We start from the raw sequence: 18668 nt of genomic DNA, 5'->3' as shown, positions 1-18668 counted from the left end.
AAAAGGAAATCCACAGCTCCAGATAAAATCCAAAAGTTTATTGTTTGTCCATAAAATGCATACAAAAAGTTCAAATACACGGCGACGCGTTTCGGGATAGGCTCCCTTAATCATGGCAAGTATCAAGTATTGTTTGTCTGTTGGAAGAAGCAAAAAGATCACAAAGAAAATACTATATACAGATTTACATTTACCAATGTTGGTTTATTACAAATGCCAAATCTTTATTTTTATTTTTTGTCAAAGAAGAACAAAATGTTACATTTTGCTAAGATAGAAGCTACACTCACTTACCCTGATCCCCCACAGCTCCTGGTCTGATATTTCCTTGTCCCCACTCATCACTGCTACCTTGTTGCACATCATTGTCATGGCCTACTCGGCCAATCACTGTCGGAGGTGGGACACTGGTGTAGTCATTGGTTGGATGAGAGGGATGTGGCTGAAACAACACGTCAACAGGAACCAGACTAGGAAGTTTAGCAAGCCATCCACAAAATATAAAATAAATTCCTTATCTTAGAGAACCTCTTTCAGATTATATTAGGACAATTCCATTTAAATAATAATAATAATACTTTTGGAGTTCATTATTTTGTTTTGTTGTTTTGTTTATTGATTATAGAGGAGCTCTATGCCAACTTTATCTACAGCTGCCGCAGAAGGAGCCACAGGTACACCAGAATTATTGAGAAGCCGATGTCTCTTAGTAGAGCCGATGCATCGCCAGGGTTTTACTGGCATATAAAAACATATTCACTTTCTTCCAGAAACAGCAGCACTCTTGCCTTCAGTTTGGGTGTAGTTTTGCAGCTCAGTTCCATTGAAGTGAATGTAGGATTTACTGGGTCTCAGTAAATTCCCCCTTTAGTCTAATCATTATTTAGTGTTAAAAAGCTCCACCTTGCCATCAGATATCTCCTATATTCTATCTCAGATTCATTCAGCATCATGTGCTTTAGCTATTAACAGTTAACAGTAACATCTGGGATATTTTTGGTCAGCGCTTTCCTACTAGATATTTTTATAGGGACTCTAGGGAAAGAAAAACATTCAGCGAAATGCGACAGAATATGGTTCCTATCCCACTTATGTCCTGGGAAAGGTCATACAAACAGGAACATAGCAAGAGACACATGAGCTAGATAAAGGTTAAACGATGAAAGTGAAACATACTATACTACTATATAATGACACACTAGTACAATGTACTATTACAACACTAATATAATAATAAACTCTATTTTATCAAGGGAAAAATGTACTACCTATGTAGTAATTTCTACATCATTTCAACAACATTGTTAAGTCAAAGGAGTTGTCCATCTTTCTTCTATTTTCTTTATGAATGCGATCCCTGTAGTGCGCAAAATTGGTACGGGGGTTTCATGACTGCAGAGGTGGCAGGGGAGGTAAGTATAGGGGGCGGTATATTTATCACCTGTCTGAGCATATTTATATAAAAAAAGTCTCCACTCTCCTGGCCAGGCTCCATGGCTACAAAGGCGCTTGAGACCATAACCATGGAGACCCGAACCTCCACCCGCAGATTGGAAATCTCAGCTGATCCAGCAGCTACCCTGATGACAGGTACAATTTAACATACCCTTCATATAAAGGAACTGCCCTTAGGCCTCCTTAACCCCTTCGCATCCACAATACATTTATAAATGTTCCTGCTGCCTCATGCAGCAGAAGCGTATATAAACGTTCCTGACTTCAGGGGCTGTAGATGTGTGCAGGACTGCTGCAGTGTTAGCGTTCCTGCACACATCAGTGTGGCTGGGGTCAGAGATAATGACAGGCAGCTGCAATCCCGTAGATGCCTGTCATTAACCCTTTAAACGCAGTGTTAAAGGAAGTCAGCGACAGGTTAAGCCTTGCTGCGAGGATCCCGATCACTTGCACCAACGGGCGGGGGTAAGCCACCTACCTATGTCCTATCGGATAAGCGATCTGTGTACAGAGTCTGCTCTCAGGCAGGCTCTATGTACAGATCGCCGATAACACTGATCTATGCTATGCTAGGTAGAAAAATAAAACACTATGGGGGATATTTACTAACAAATCTAAAACCACGATTTTGTCAAAGATGTTTTGGCATAATTTCCAATCTAATGTGTTTAGTCAAATTTATGTAAATTGTCTAATAGCATAGTAAATGTGTCTTAAAAATAATGGTCATTTAATTAGTCTAATAAATTCACCTGGTTCGGAGCAGACGTAGCGATGCGCCAATATATGCGACCTTTTTAAAAAATTGAGCAGTTAATAAATTTAGCTAAAAAAGAATTCTGGGCGCACTTTCGACCTAATAAACAACAAAAAATCGAATTCAAAAAGTCACAACTAATTTGGATAGTCTTGTCTAAAAAAGCTTAAAAAAATTCATATTAGATTTATTTTGAGCGCAAACTAGATATATTAGACTAAAACAGGTGCAATTAGTTTGATAAATGTCCCCTATGGCTCTTAGAAGGCAGGGAGGAACATCGCATTAATTTGACCCGGACATCCGAGCACCAATGACCTCGGTCATGAAGGGGTTTACATATACTTATTGCACTTCTGAGGGGAGAGACCACCAAAAAATCCTTTATATGGTAAGATATAAAATGTCCACAATATAAGCTTAAGAATGGTACTGAGAACTCCTTGTATGGAAAGAGGGTGATAATATCACTTTCAAGGGGTTGGATATTTTATAGTAGAATTATTATTTAGTGTACAGTATTAGTAGGTGTACTCACTGCACTTACTGAAGGCAGCTCCCTGTGTACCTTATAGAGCTAAAATCAGACTCCCTTCTTACAGGCTGAGCTGTCCTGCCCTGTGGTGAGTCCGTCCATAAAATAGGAGAAGCATGTGATCTTCCTCTATATTCATATACAGGCTCAGTGGTGGACACTGGGGGCGGCAGGGCATAGTCACATGCTCCTCCATGTCCGCCATCTTATGGACAGACTCACCTTAGAGCAGGACAACACAGCCTGGAGGAGGGGAGTCTGATTTTAGCTCTATGAGGTACACAGGGAGCTGCTATAAGTGCTGTGAGTACAGTTACCATTACTGTAAACTGAACAAGTGGCCAACCCCTTTAAGCATATCCATTTTGTAACACAAAAGTTTAACTTATTTAAAAGTAGTAAAGTAATGCAAAAGCTTTTTAAAGTAATTAAAGGGACCTACATAATAAAGGTAGCATTAACCTTTTCAACAATTTGTCATACAGTGAAATTGGACCAGGTGACTAGCCCCTGATCCATACATGCATAAAGGAGCCTTGATGTGGCATGTGACGTATTTCTATAAAAAAAAAAAAAATTCTATAAAAAAAAACCCAGAAGATAATTTTAACATACTGAATGCAAAATGTGTAATAAACTTTAAGTGAAACTGAGCAAAAAGAGAGAGTTACATACCAGCACTATCAGGGTTAAGGCAAAGATCCAAAGGATGACTGTGAGAAACTACCGAAGACACAGAGCATGGGAAACAGAAAAGTAAGCTAATTTTATCTGTGTTTAAAATAGAGGCTATTGTCTGCATTGTAGTTGCCAGCAATATTGGAGTCCAGAAAATAAAAATGTCTCCTGGACATTAAAATTGGTAAAGGCATGTAATCTGGAAATAAGATATTCAAAAGAAACCTGTAAATTGGTTTATTAAAGGGAACCAATCAACACATTTGTGAACGGCTGCACGATCCTCTCGGACTGGTCTCCTGTGGTGTAGGGGGTTCCATCCACAGGACACCCGACAGCCGTTCTGGGAGCCCAATCAGCACAAATGTGCTGATTGGTTCCATTTAAAGATTCATCATTGACACCTTATTGAACATTGTGGTCAATATACTGGTATCAAAAAGTTTTAATAATATAATGGGTTAAATGGTTTATAAAGGGTTACAAATACATAGCTGCTTTCTTCCAGAAACATCGGTACTGCTGTCTTCAGGTTGTGTGTGATGTTCCATTTATGTGAATAGAGGCGTAATAACACACAACCCGAGTACAGGTGTGGCCATGGTTTTGGAAGAAATATATGTTTTCCTAATTCTAGATAACCCCATTAATAACTCCCGTCGGGCCTGGACAGCCAAAGCTTTAGCACTGGACCCCAAAAATGAATGAAGACCTTAGACCAAACCATTAAAAAGATTGGCAAATTTATAGTAAAATTATTACCAGTTTAGTTTTTTTTCTAGAGATGAGCAAATTTACATGACAAACTAAGCGAATCGCTTGGTTTGCTCGGCAGTCGGCTTATACGCCAGCTGCTTTTTATCTCCGTGCCGCTCCTCCCCGGGTGCCTGGAAAAGCTGGATCTAGTTCTGGGAAACTGGGAGATCGAAGGCAGACAGCATATAAGCCAACTGCTGAGCAAACAAAGTGATTCAGTTTGTAAAGTAAATTCCTTGATTTCTAGTACTTACTGTAGTAGGTGGAAATCTACAATAAAAGTTTGCCTTTTCATAGACTCAGATTGGCATTAATAGGTCTCTTAGGGTTTCAGGTATTTTTATGTTAAAGTGTCACTGATGTTATAACTTTCAAAATCTAAATCATCAGGGGATGTGATATGAAGAAAGTTTGTATTTACATAATTAACATCAATATTTTTTTATCATGCTTTATGACAAAGCTATACTTACATGTATCTAGGTCCAGTCTCCTTAAGGCAACTTCTTAGACTTGTGCTGGTTGAAAAAAGAGACTAAACACAGGAAGTCCCAGCCAGTACAGAGAGTCACGGCTCAATGTGTCAGTGGGTTACATGACTGCCTTCTCTGTGAGCGCTCAGGTGTATTTAGTCTCTTTTTTTTTTTCTTTTTTTCTCTAAACTTGTTTTTATTAAGAAAGGTCAGTACATACTAGCAACATACTAGCATCACTAGTCAGAGTAAAAAATAGGGATACGCAGGTCCTAGCTGTACAAGAACAATCAATAGCAATGTTATTTGTAACCTTATTTTGACATTTTGAGTATGTAATCATTTGGTCTCTTTTTTTCAACCAGCATAAGGCTATACCTGGATACAAGTAAGTATAGCTTTGTTATAAAGCATGATAACTGAAAAAGAAAACAATTAATGTAAATGGCAAACTTGCTTTATATCACACCCCGTGCTGATTTAGATTTTGAAGCTTATAACAGCAGTGCCTATTTTAGAATGGTGCAAATGTATAATGCTATTCTTGCCACCGAAAATATCAGATGAAACCTGATGCACCTAATTAAAGTCAATGGCATCCATCAGATATCCATTAGATTTCAGATTCTAGAATTGTTATTGCTCCATTATAAACCATTGAAATCTTTACACTAGTGTGAACAAGGCATAAGTGCATTTTGGCATAACTGGGTGACTGTAAATATGGCTATCTAAGTGACTCTGTACCCACAATCTGACCCCCCCCCCCCCCCCCCCCAAACCGACTGTACCTTCGGATAGCTGCTTTTAATGCAAGATCTGTCCTGGGATCCATTCAGGAGGTGATGCAGTTATTGTCCTAAAAACAACTTTTAAACTTGCAGCCCTGTGCCCAACGGCAGTGGCCTAGATTGTGTATGCATTAGGCTGGCACAAACTCTCTGTCCCTCCTCCCCACCCTCCTCATCATTAGGAATGCCCCAGCCAGATCGTCTCCTAATCCCCACCTGTGTCAGCCCGGCACATGGGCTGGATCGTTAAGGAACCCGTGCAATGTTCAGACAGGAGAAAATGTTCTAGGGGCATTCCTATTAATAAAGAGGGTGGGGAAGAGAGCTTGTGCCAGCCTAATGCATACACACTGTAGGCCACGGCCGTTGGGCACGGGGCTGCAAGTTTAAAAGTTGTTTTTTAGGACAATAACTGCATCACCAGCCGAACGGACCCCTGGACGGATCTTGGATTAAAAGCAGCTATCTGAAGGTACAAGCGGTTTCGGGGGGACAGATTGTGGGTACAGAGTTGCTTTAAACATCATAAAGTAGTCAATGTTTATTCAGATCAGATCAGATGCATGTATACTGATTGACACATGGCCCACATCCATTCATGACACTAAATAGAATTTCCTATTAACCAGCCAAGTACATGCCATTTACCTTACTATACATTTACAGCTCCTGGCAACATCTATGTAAAGTTGTAAAATTTCCTAACTAGCCATAGGTTTAAGAATGTATCTGTGGGTCGTTTTGCTTGACACAGCCAAGTAGTTTGTTCTCAAGGAGAACACAATGCTCTTTTATGACATTTCCTCTTAACAGGCTATCCCAATTTCTTATTGAATTACCTATTATTAAGAGCACTTCCCCTACTAAGTACCTCACATTACATCCCCTACAAGCTACTTCCTGTGCCCTTACAAGAATAAGTCGAGACCTCGGCCAGCAGACATGGTGATAAGTAAACGCCTATAGAATAGCTTTGCTAATCAGCTGCTTGCATATCTTTCAAAGGACTGGTTTCCCCCCATACCCAGGAAGACGCCCGATTCTGCTACAGTAAGCTGCACCCATTCTCTCTGCATCTAATTGTATTTGCAACAATAACAAGAAACTTTATTTCCGTGTTAGTCCCCATGTTTTGTTCTCCGCTTCACAATGCCAACATTTGCAGCGCTTTTTTTTATGTTCTAATTAAAAACTCCTTATTGTAAGTTTTCGACCTGGCACTTTACAATAGAGGACGAAAGGGAAATGTTGACTTAGGAAAAACAATCGGCGATTTTATGAGTTTCTTTAATTAATGTTAAATAAAAGTATTGGCGCAGTAAATCTGTTTAGTCTCTCCTAAGGGAGAGTAGAAAAAGGAGATTCTGGTAAATAAGAGCTGGTTAATAGGCTCTGTGTATTCCACAAAGAAAGGTAAGTTATTTTTTTAAAATTGTTCCCACCTATTAGCCATTTACCCTTCAAAAAAACCTCTGCACTGATCGTTCACTCTAAATTCCCAGCTAAGTTCCATCTGGAGAGTCAGGAAAGTATCATTTTACTGAGGAATCAGGTTACATGCTACCCAGAGTCAGCTATGGAAAACGGAAGGGGAGGAAAGGTGGGCTGCTGGAGTCAGACAGAGGCAGAGACAGAGGAAGGCACCTAAGGACCATTTTACACATGGAGATTATTGCTAAAAAGCGTTCTTTCCGATGCTCATTCAGCAGATAATCAGCTTGAGTAAAAGAGTCAGACATCGGCTGATGAATGAGCAAACGCCTGCTCAACAGCTGATTTGTTTAGCGGTAAAAATGTCTCCTGGCTTAAAGGAGAAGTCTGGTGGATTATAAACTCCAGCAGCAGGCAGGGGGAGGGGGGAAATTGATTACAAGTACCTACAAGTAACTTACCTTTCTTCGTGCCCGCGGTGAGCAGTGTGACCAGCTGCAGGACTCCTGCAGGAAGACATTTTCCCCCGAGTTGTGACGACGACTCGGGGAAAAAGGCCTGTCCTGGCTGGTGGACTGGCTGAACAGCCAATCCATCAGCCGGGTCGTGGCGTGTCAGCTCTGGAGACAACGGAGCCTGTCAGGGATCTGGAGAGGTAAGTTACTACTTAATAATCAATTTCCCCATGTCCCTGCAGGCTGCCGGCTTTTATAATCCGCCGACCTTCTACTTTAACAGAAAACGCACAGCAAATAACGCATGTCAATTACGAATGATACAGAGACCGCTTGTGTAGCCCGGCTGCACGATTTATTGCGCCTTGCAAAGGCACTGCAAACGAGCACCGTTATCACTGATCGTCGCCATGGACACCAGCATATTAAGCCATTTGAAAAAGAACCTTAGACGCTATTTTAGTTTATAGTAAGTCTTCTATCTCACCTCAGGGCTGGATTAGCAGCTACACAGCTTAGTACTACTGTGAAAATTGAATCATAGAATCAGCGTAGAATTTTAAAGAGGATGTACCATCAGGTACTTCCCTTACGTCCCATTGGCATCACAACATATGGGGTAAATTCGCCCCTGCGAGCCCCTGGGACGAAGGAATATTTAATGAAAAAATAACAATTACATTTTAATCCCCTCCTCCATGAGGTATAAATAGGCTCCACCTCCCCCTAGACCTCAGTCTTTTTTTACTTCGTTGCTGTTAGCCCTAGGGGACTTTGTCCCTCCTCCGTTTTTATGCTTTGTTAACCTGTTGCATTCAGGTTTTCTCTCCAGGTAATGATTGCTGGGATGCCGCTGGAGCCGGTGTCCAGGTAGTATCCTGATATTTGCTTCTGCAGGTCTTAGCTTTTAAGTTTTTCTTACCTAGTGCTTCTTGGAACGCACTCTGCGTGTCACCCGAGCCGCTGGCTTTTCTTCCAGTCGCGTTCGACTGTGGAACGCATAGGCGCTGCGTGCGTCTCAGCACTGCGGCGTCGGCGTCATGTCACTTCCGGGGGCCGGCAGCGGCGCACTCTCTGCATGCCGGATTAGCTGTGTGTCCAAGGCAGAGGGTAAGCTGTTGCTACCTCTAGGTCTGGCTGTCTTCCTCTGGAAGGATTTTCTGTGGCTCATTTGGATCTAATAGAAAACATCTGAGTGCAAAGTGCTGTGATCTCTCTTCTATATACTTAAAAGTAAGTGTTGCTGCCACCTAGTGTCTCTTTCCGATATCACTCTAGCCAGGCTAGTGGTTTATATGTATTGTAATACATTGATTATTTGCAGATGTCTGAAATGGAGACCAGTCCTGCTGCTGGCAAAAGACCTTCTAAGGAAGCACTTCATGTACCGAGTGTGAGACTCCACTACCTGACGGCTATGGATACCGTAGGAGGATCATTTTTTCCAGATAAGATTCATCCTTTCTTTCATAAAAATATTTATGAATGCCTAAAAATATTTATAATGCCTAAGTACGCTGTCCTTCATGTAGACCTAAACCTATGAGGAGCCTGATGTTCAGGATGTAGTTGTATGGGTCAAGGACTATGTGCAAAAGACTTTAGCGGCTAATGAGAATCGCCGCCCGTGTCCTAAGATAAAGACCAAATGGAGTATTTCTCTCTCTACTCCCAGCCTTTGAGTATATTACTTTATGGCTGTAGGATTATGGTCATTTTCAGTTTTACTGTGATTGATGAAGTTAACTCATCATCTTCTTCTGAAACCTCTTCTACTTCTGAAGATGAGAAAGAATTATTCAGGGGGTATTTCACAGCTGATAGAATTCACAAGCTCTGCTAAGCTGTGCAAGCTGAAATACACCCTAAGGAAATAGAAGAGGATAGGATTGGTCCTCCTCAAAAAAGCCTAGGGCTTTTTCTGTGGGTAAGACTTCATTGTCTATGTTACAGGCGGAATGGAAGGAACCGGAAAAGGCTCCGGGTTTGAGCAAGAGGTTTAAGACCTTATATGTTCTCAAGGAAGAACAAGGTAAGGACTGGAATGAGCCTCCAAAGGTGGACCCGGCCATAGCCAAACTGTCAAAATGTACTGTGCTGCCTGCGGAGGACGGATCCAATCTTAAGGATCCGATGGATAGAAGGGTGGAGGTAGCCCTCAAGAGATCATATACGGCAGCGGCAGCCCAAGGGGCAGTCTCCATTTCTTCTTTTGAGGTTTCTAGAAGCCTAAGAAGATGGCTGACCAAGGTCCAGGAAAATTGGAAGGTAGAGCTAGCAGGGACAAGGTCCTTCGCTCCTTAAAAAAGGTCATTATGGCCATTGACTTCCTCTGCGATGATGCATCTCAGGGAACCAGGTTAGCGTAAAAAAACTAGTACGCTCTCAACCGCTGCCGAAGGGCGCTATGGTTAAAACCCTGGGTTGGAGAGGCTAACTCCAAAATTCAGCTCTGTAATATGGAGTTCCAGCAAGGTAGGCTGTTTGGCTCTGAGCTGGATAAATTAATGGAGGAATTGTCTGACAAGGAGGGGAAGTCCCTACCATTGTCCTATAAGAGCGGTGATTCCTTTCGCAGAGCAAAATCTCCTCAGCGAGGCAAAGGGAGATACCAGTACAGAGGTCGAGGAAGAAACTATTCCAGAAGAGGTTCCGGGAAGCAGCAGAATAAGGACACCAACAAGAAACCAGACTTCTGACGCAGAAGCTGTCCAGTGGGAACACGTCTGAGTTTGTTTCTCCCTGCCTGGGAAGAATTAAGAAAAGATCACTGGGTGTTAAATATTATTCAAAATGGTTATGTCCTTCATTTATCATCTCTTCCTCCTCCAAGATTTCTTCTGTCAAGAAATCTTAAGCCAGAAAGACACTTAGTCCTAGAGACAGAAATTCTTCGCCTCCTTTCCATTGAGGCTCTAGAGGATGTTCCTCTATCTGAGATCGGTCAGGGAGTTTACTCCCCAGTGTTACTAGTGCTGAAGCCATCCGGAAATTGGAGGCTTATTATAGATTTGCGATATCTCAACAGATGCATCGTAAAGAAGACTTTCCACATGGAGAACATAAGATCGGTAAAATCTATCCTCCAGGAGGGAGATTTTATGGTCACCATAGATCTACCGGATGCATATCTTCATGTACCGATTCTGAAGGCTCACAGGAGAGCCTTCGCCATCCAAATCCAGGGGAAGGTAAGACACTTACAATTCAAAGTCCTTCCACCCGGAATACCTCCGCACCCTTTGTTTTCACAAAGGTAGTGTCACCATGATGGTTCGCTTCCGTTTACAGGGGATAAAGTTATCCCTTACCTGGATGATTGGTTGATTATGACTCAGACTCAGGATCTTCTGAGAGTTCAGTTGAACTATGTCCAGGACATACTTCAACAATTAGGTTGGCTTATCAACATAGAGAAATCAGACTTAATTCCTAATTCCTCCTCGTCAGGTATCCATAAGAACATAAATGCGCTTTTTAGGGCTCCTTGCCTCAGCTGCGGACGCGGTGCCATGGGCGTTATGGCACATGAGATTTCTTCAGAGAGAAGCACTAACAGTATGGAACCGAAGACTGAAGGACTTGGATGCGATGCATGTTCTATCGACTCAAACAAGACATTCTCTAATGTGGTGGAGACAAGTCAAACATGGAGTTTATTTTCAGAACCACACTGGATAACCATCACGACGGATGCTTCAGGAACAGGTTGGGGAGCTCATCTGACAGTCATCACGACTGCAGGATCTTGGAGTCAACAGGAATCCGCTCTGCCCTCCAACGTGAGGGAGCTTAGAGCGATTTACCCAGCTCTTCTTCATTTTTCTCCTCCTATTTTACAGAGAGCAGTCAGAATCCGGATGAACGACATGACCTGTGTGGCGTACCTAAACAGGGAGGTACCAGATCCCCTTCTCTCCTCAGGGAAGTAGAGAAGATTTTTCTGTTGGGCAGAAACCAGAATAACCAGACTCTCTGCGATTCATATCAGGGGTGTCGACAATATATTGGCGGATTGACTGAGTCGAGGCCTGACATTACCGGGGGAATGGTCTCTCTCAAGGAGAGTGTTCATTCAGTTAACCCAGAGGTGGGGGCTTCCTCAGAGAGACCTCATGGCATCAGCAAGCAATGCCAAACTGAGGAATTTCTGTTCCCTTTACAGAGCAGACAATCCCACGGTAGTGGACTCAATGACAATACCATGGACATACCAGCTGGCGTATATCTTTCCTCCCATAGCCATGATTCCCAGAGTTTGATGAAGATCAGTTGTCAGTGATAATAATAACTTCCTTCTGGCCGAAGAGGGCATGGTTCACCCTGCCCATGAATATGAGCAGAGGGGAATTTTGGAGATTACCTCTGCATCCGGATCTAATATTCCAGGGTCAACATCTGTGCAGGAATCTTTCCAGCCTCAGCTTGACAGCTCGGAGACTGAGAGGACCGTATTGGACTCTAGTTTTTCTGAGAAGGTATAGTATACCCTTTCTCACACTCGTAGTTGCACTACAAATAAATCTTATGCACGGATTTGGAAGATTTTCAAGATTGGTGTGTAAGCAGGAGTATTGATGGACTTAAACCTTCTACTCCACAGTCATTGGAGTTTTTACAGGAAGGCTTCTATAAAGGATTAAAACCTAGTTCCATCAAGGTGCAGATAGCAGCCCTCTCTGCACACCTGAACTCACGTTTCTTTCAGATCTTGGAGGTAAAGAATTTTGTTAAGGCTAGACTAGGCCTAACCTGGTAAAGCAGGTAGACCCATGGGACTTATCCTTTGTGTTGAGACGCCTGTGTCTTCCTCCCTTTGAGCCTTGGGAGGAAGTAGACTTCAAGTTAACATTGAAAGTTTCTCTTTTACTAGCCATTACCTCTGCTAAGAGAGTTGGAGAACTTCAAGCCCTTGGCTCTGCACCTCCATACGTGATTTTTTTTTTCCCAAGACAAAGTTATCCTTAGGTTCCTTCCAGGATTCCTGCCTAAGGTGGCTTCATTTGCCAACATCAACCAGCCAATAGTATTGCCTGTATTTTCTCCTACTGGATCATCTAAAGAAGACTTGGATCTTTCTTTATTGGACGTATCCAGAGCTATCAAGATCTATCTACATAGAGTAGGTGATTTTCGTAAAGACGAGAATTTCTTTATCCCTTTCGCAGGAAAGAACAAGGGGAGAAAGGCTTCAAAACCTTTAATATCCAGATGGATCTGTGACTCCATTGCCTTATGTTACTCTTCTGCTGATCTGGATCCACCAGAATTTACCAGGGCTCACTCTACTAGAGCTGTGGCCTCCACTTGGGCAGAGCGTGCCGCTGTGCCACTTGAGGACATATGCCAGGCAGCTACCTGGTCGTCTTTGACAACCTTTGTGAGATATTTCAGGCTGGATACTTCTTTTTTGTCAAGAACAACCTTTGCAAGATCTGTTCTTAATGCGGACGTAATAAATAACCCGCCCATTGGGGATAATGCTTGCTAATTCCCCATATGTTGTGATGCCAATGGGACGTAAGGGAAGCTAAAATTATTATGTTAATTTGTTTTCCCTAAGACCCATTGGCATCACAAGACTCCCTCCCTGTGTTTTATGTTTCTTTATAATTAGACTGAGGTCTAGGGGGAGGTGGAGCCTATTTATACCTCATGGAGGAGGGGATTAAAATTTAATTGTTATTTTTTCATTAAATATTCCTTCGTCCCAGGGGCTCGCAGGGGCGAATTTACCCCATATGTTGTGATGCCAATGGGTCTTAGGGAAAACAAATTAACATAATAATTTTAGCATCCTCTTTAATCTGAACCCACTGATCGAACGGACCGCGGACCAGTTCCCGTGCACGGCGCCGTTCTATGAACTGGAACCGGCCGGTGCTCAAGTACAGGAGGCAGGCCAGCCCGCCCCCAGTGGGAGGGAATTCCCTCCCCTGTATGATGCGGCTCCATTCATTCTAAGGGAGCCGCGTCATACAGGGGAGGGAATTCCCTCCCAGTGGACGCGGGCCGGCCTACCTCCAGTGCTTGAGCACGGCCGGTTCCGGTGCATAGAACAGCGCCGAGCACGGGAACCGGGCCGCGGTCTGAAAAACGGACAGCGGCACCGGCTTCCCTGTGACGGCGCCATTCGATCCGTGGGTTCAGATTAAAGAGGATGTACCTGGTGGTACATCCTCTTTAAGCATTGTCCACACCGCTTAAAGTTCTGCCTGTTCCATTGATCTAATAGGATGTCTCGCGCATTACCCTATCCGCCCAAAGAATTGACATGTTTCAGTACTTATCAGCTACTATGGGGGAGATTTATTAAACATGGTGTAAAGTGAAACTGTCTCAGTTGCCCCTAGCAACCAATCAGATTCCACTTTTCATTCTTCACAGACTCTTTGAAAAATAAAAGGTGGAATCTGATTGGTTGCTAGGGGCAACTGAGACAGTTTCACTTTACACCATGTTTAATAAATCTCCCTCTATATGTTTTTACATTTTTGTAATGTCCCTTAAAGGGATTATACAGGATGAGAAAAAGCATGGCTACTTTGTAGCACCACACCTGTCATCAGGTTGTGTGTGGTATTGCAATACAGCTCCATTGACTTCAACAGAACTGAGCTGCAAAACCCCACACATACTGAGTACAAGGGTGGCGCTGTTTCTGAAAGAGAGCAGTCATGTGTTCTTCCAAGCCAGGACAACCCCTTTAAAATGATGCTAGAACTTTCACAGCACCTACTTGACTTTATAATGGCAGAAATGACATTTCTAAGTTTATATAGTAGACAAAAGGATATCGGTATTAGCTGTTAAACAATACCCTGCGGACTCTTGTCTTTTGGGAATTAAAGTCCTACAACTTCTTGCCAATTTCAATATGCTCATATGTTTTGTTACTCACAGGGCTAATTCCTGCCTCTGTTTAGTCTTCCAGTATAAAGTAACAATGGATGATGGAGTCACCAGCTTGTAGCTTCCTCTAGAAACCCATTACAGCACTTATCAGATGAAGGCAGCAAGTGTTTCCTCATTACCCTGAACTAAGAGCACAAAAGTCGAGGTCAAATACATCACACTAGAGATAGTCTATACTCAGAGTAACACACATAGACTCACCGATGACACACAGCTCACCGCTATATCAGTCCATAACTATTATCCCAGACAAGTGGCACATAGACAACATTGAAAATTATGCTAAAGAAGAGCCCGTGGACTGGAGCCTCATCAAAGAGTCTCAAAACACAAGACTAGACAGATATCCCTCCGGAGAGGACCCAGCCAAAGGGTGGCTCCTGTAAGGATACCACCAAAATCACCATATTAAATGGCCCTATAAGTCAATGTAATGACAAGGGGAAAAACCAAGGTCAGGTAACCATTCACATACAGCTGTTTCAGGATGTTGCCCCTCATCAGCATGGAGCAGGGTTCTGGCTAGGTGGGAGCAATGCCTAGTAGAGCCATAAGAGAAACCTTGAAAGTTATATAGATTTAATTTTACTTCTATTTAAAAAATCTCAAGTCTTCCAGTACTTATAAACTGCTGTATGTCCTGCAGGAAGTGGTGTATTCTTTCCAGTCTGACTCTGTGCTCTTTGCTGCCACCTCTGTCCATGACAGGAACTGTCAAGAGCAGCAGCAAATCCCCATAGAAAACCTCTCCTGCTCTGGACAGTTCCTGTCATGGGCAGAGGTGGCAGCAGAGAGCAGTGTTTTAGACTGGAAAGATTACACCACTACCTGCAGGACATACAGCAGCTGATAAGTACTATAAGACTTATGATTTTTAAAGAGAAGTAAATTACAAATCTATATCGCTTTCTGATACCAGTTAACTTGAAAGAAGTTTTTTTTTTTTACAATGAAAAACTACTGGAACACAATGAAGTGAAATGAGCACTATGATCCTCTTGGGGGAAAAGGAGGCTTTTTTTTCCAAGGCAGACATCTTATGTACATGAATATGTTTATGCCTAGCCTAGTAAGGAAAAGGGGCATACTGCTTAGCTGGCAGCTTCTGCTCCTTTCCTTCTAGAAGTTCATGTCATCGATGTCTATCAAGTGTGGTGAACGCTCGACCGGTCACTTGCTAGGTGTTAACGTGTGATGCCACTTCTATAGTGGTAGGTCGGAATATAGCTCAGTCAGATGTTAGGTTGTCGTGACGCCAGTGCCGGTTAAGCACACAGGTATGCTGGCACACCTGCTTTTATTTTAAAGGGGCTGGCTACTGTATATCCATTCCCCTGTGGTCGGTGACCTGCCAGGTGTGAGTATGGAGTTGCGTGCTGAGAGGTAGTAGAAGTCCTGAGAAGTAGAGAGAAGGATGTCGAGAGAGTCCCAACCCAGGGTAGAAGTGTGCTCTGCTGGAACTTTAGAAAAATAAGTAGAAAACTTGAGAATAGAGAGAATACTTGTGCCTGTGTTTTGACTCTTTGCACCACCTGTTGCACAACCTATTGCCCACCAGTGTCGGGCGATTCATCCTAGAGGGTGACACAAGCCCCAGAACTTGTTACTTGGGATGAGCAGAGTGGTCAGAATTTTCTGATTACACCCGCTCTGCAAGATAGAGTACGTAGGCTCCTAGCAACTTTTCTCTATCTGGATCAGTTCCTTTCTTCTGCTGGATACTCTCCTGCTTTTTTAGACTGATTGTTGGCGTGGGTTGGGGATATTCTTGACTTGTCCTCTCAAAGAATGCGTTCAGCACTGCAGTGTATTGAAGCGCTGTTTTCAAGGAAAAAGTGCTAAGGTGTCTTATGTGCATCCGCTCACTAAGATGTGGCTACACTTCCTCTCCCCATGTGACTTCCTTCTACAGTAGTTATAAGGTGTGCTGTGAGTGGGTGAGAAGAGAGTACAAGAGAAAGAGAAGGATAGGGATAGGAGGAAAAGAGAAAGAACTCCCATTGGTGCACATATCCTAAAACAATAACCCTTTAGTTACATCCAACCGTACAATACCTAGGTACATAATACTCATAACAGCGACATCTAGTGGCAAAACTTGGGTACTACTTCATTACCACTTCTACTTTAGAGTACAGACTTTTACGAAGGGTGTAAAGACTAGAAACACCCGTGGTGGGAAACCACACAAGTAACTGTTATAGTGCTGCATGGAAAATGTGATCATTGATGCCTGTGTTCATAAATGATCAGTTTGTCATTAGACATAGATGGATATGTTGTGCCTAGAGACAGTTAGATCTGCTCAATTTACTTCCATGATATCAATGTATCCAATGGAAAGATTTGCATCCGAGTTTGCAGATTCCCTGATCACTGCCAGCACTGACAGCGAGCGGGTAAGAGCAGGGGTGTGATGGGGAGTTGTAGACGGGGCTCATGGGAGATAGCAGCGGTTTGCTGCCGCCGCTACTATTGCCGGCCGTCACTATTGTTCTAGTTTTTTCCAACATGTTGACAAGGCTGACATTGTGCGTGTCGACTGATCATTGCCTTTTAACAGGAGCTATTACACCCAGTGATTATTGGCTGTAAAGGACAACAATCGGCCAAATACGGTTGGTGTAGTAGGGCCTTTAGTGTTTCCGTTTAAGGTTTTTTTTTTAGAATAGGCAGTTGTGTGTGAACATGAGCAACTGCAGTATTTCTGGCCATTATATTTATACCACAGATAGAAGCTACAGCGGGACTACTGATGAAAGGACCTTTCTTCACATCAGCCACATTCAACTGACAGCGGCACAAAAAAAGTGTGAATAAGGGACTAGATGACAGCCCTACATGTGTGAGCAAAATCGGCCACAATGACACAAGTAGAGTGAATGCGTTTGCCTGTTCAACAGCTGATCGCTGAGGCTTTTAGGTTGCTTGGTTGCCACTTTCCAGCCACATGTGGCTAAGAGCTTGTGTATTTTCACCTACAAAGGTGAGGAATTGGGAATAAACATTCAGATTTGACAGATTTTGGAAGCCAAAGCCAGGAATGGATTTGAAAAGAGAAGAAATGTCAATCTTTCCTTTATGACCTGTTCTGTTTATAGTTTGTTCCTGGCTTTGGCTTCAAAAATCTGTCAGATAAATCTCTGTGTAAACGCACCATAAGAATGTTCGTTTAGCTGATAATTGCCCATGACTCAATGAGAATTGCTGGTGGATTCCGCCGTCTGCCCAAAGAGTTGACAGCGGAATCCACTGCCAAATATCATTGAGTCTATGGAACGGGCGGGAGTTCAAGCGGAGGCTACCCAGTACAATCTGCTTGAAGTCTCTGCATGGATTCTGCTGTGTGAACGTACCCTAACTTGTAGATACCCAAAAGGAATTGCACAAACACAGATTAATCTATCATAGTAAATAGTTAAAACAAATGTGCCATCAGGCCAATAGAAGTTAGCACTATAATATAAGCTAAACAGTAAAGGAATAATGCAATGTCTACAAGTAGTGACTAGCGGCTAGGCTCCTGTTGTAGTCACTTGTTGTAGACATTGCATTATTCCTTTACTGTTTAGCCTATATTGTAATGCTAACTTCTATCGGCCCTACGGCTTGTGAGCAATTTTTCTTATATACTAATGCCATACCCTATGTTATGTCATGTAAAACTTCAATTAATAAAAAGAAAAAAAACTACTTAAAGAAAAAAATTATTACCAAGTATAAAAGTAGATTCAAGGCGCCCACTTTTCTACTTTTTTGAAACGTATTTATTATGGGAACTAGGAAACCCAATTTCTGTTGTCAGTTGTCATGGTCTTCTCTCTCTCTGTATATCAGGGTGAGGGGTGGGTCTTGTCACTGAGAAGGAAAGGCCACAATCCACTAAAGTCCACCTTGTGTGTATACACATAAATTGGCCTTAGCAATGTCATATCTTACTTTACTGTGGCTTCTCCCTACTTCCATCTTACATATTCAGCCACCACACTCCTTTTCTGGTATAAGCTGTGCTGGTTGCCAACAACCAGATAAGAGAGGGGCACAACCAAAATTGACCTCCTTAGCATAATGGTGGCTCAGTCTACCCAGATCTTAATACCTGACCCCTACTAGGGCTAAATCTATGGAAAACTGGCTAGTCCATGGACTTTTCTCAGTGACACTACTCCAAAACTGCCACTAGGTGGCATCAAAGCCCTGTGTTTTGAGTATCAAACTCTTAGGTAATACTGTATATATTAGGTTATACTGCATAATACTGTAGATTACATGGTTTCTGAATCATTGTTCTGGAATCCTGCAGGGAAATGAACATACCTGCCTATAAGCACTGTGAGAGACTGTTAGGAAAGTAACTACCTATTAGCCTCTCTATTGGGACAACCCTCATATGAAGAAATAGGAAGAGGTAAAAACCTATCC

Source organism: Dendropsophus ebraccatus, chromosome 5 (assembly GCF_027789765.1).
Source record: "Dendropsophus ebraccatus isolate aDenEbr1 chromosome 5, aDenEbr1.pat, whole genome shotgun sequence".
NCBI classification, from domain to species: domain Eukaryota; kingdom Metazoa; phylum Chordata; class Amphibia; order Anura; family Hylidae; genus Dendropsophus; species Dendropsophus ebraccatus.
Note: the sequence above shows the minus strand (reverse complement) of the source record.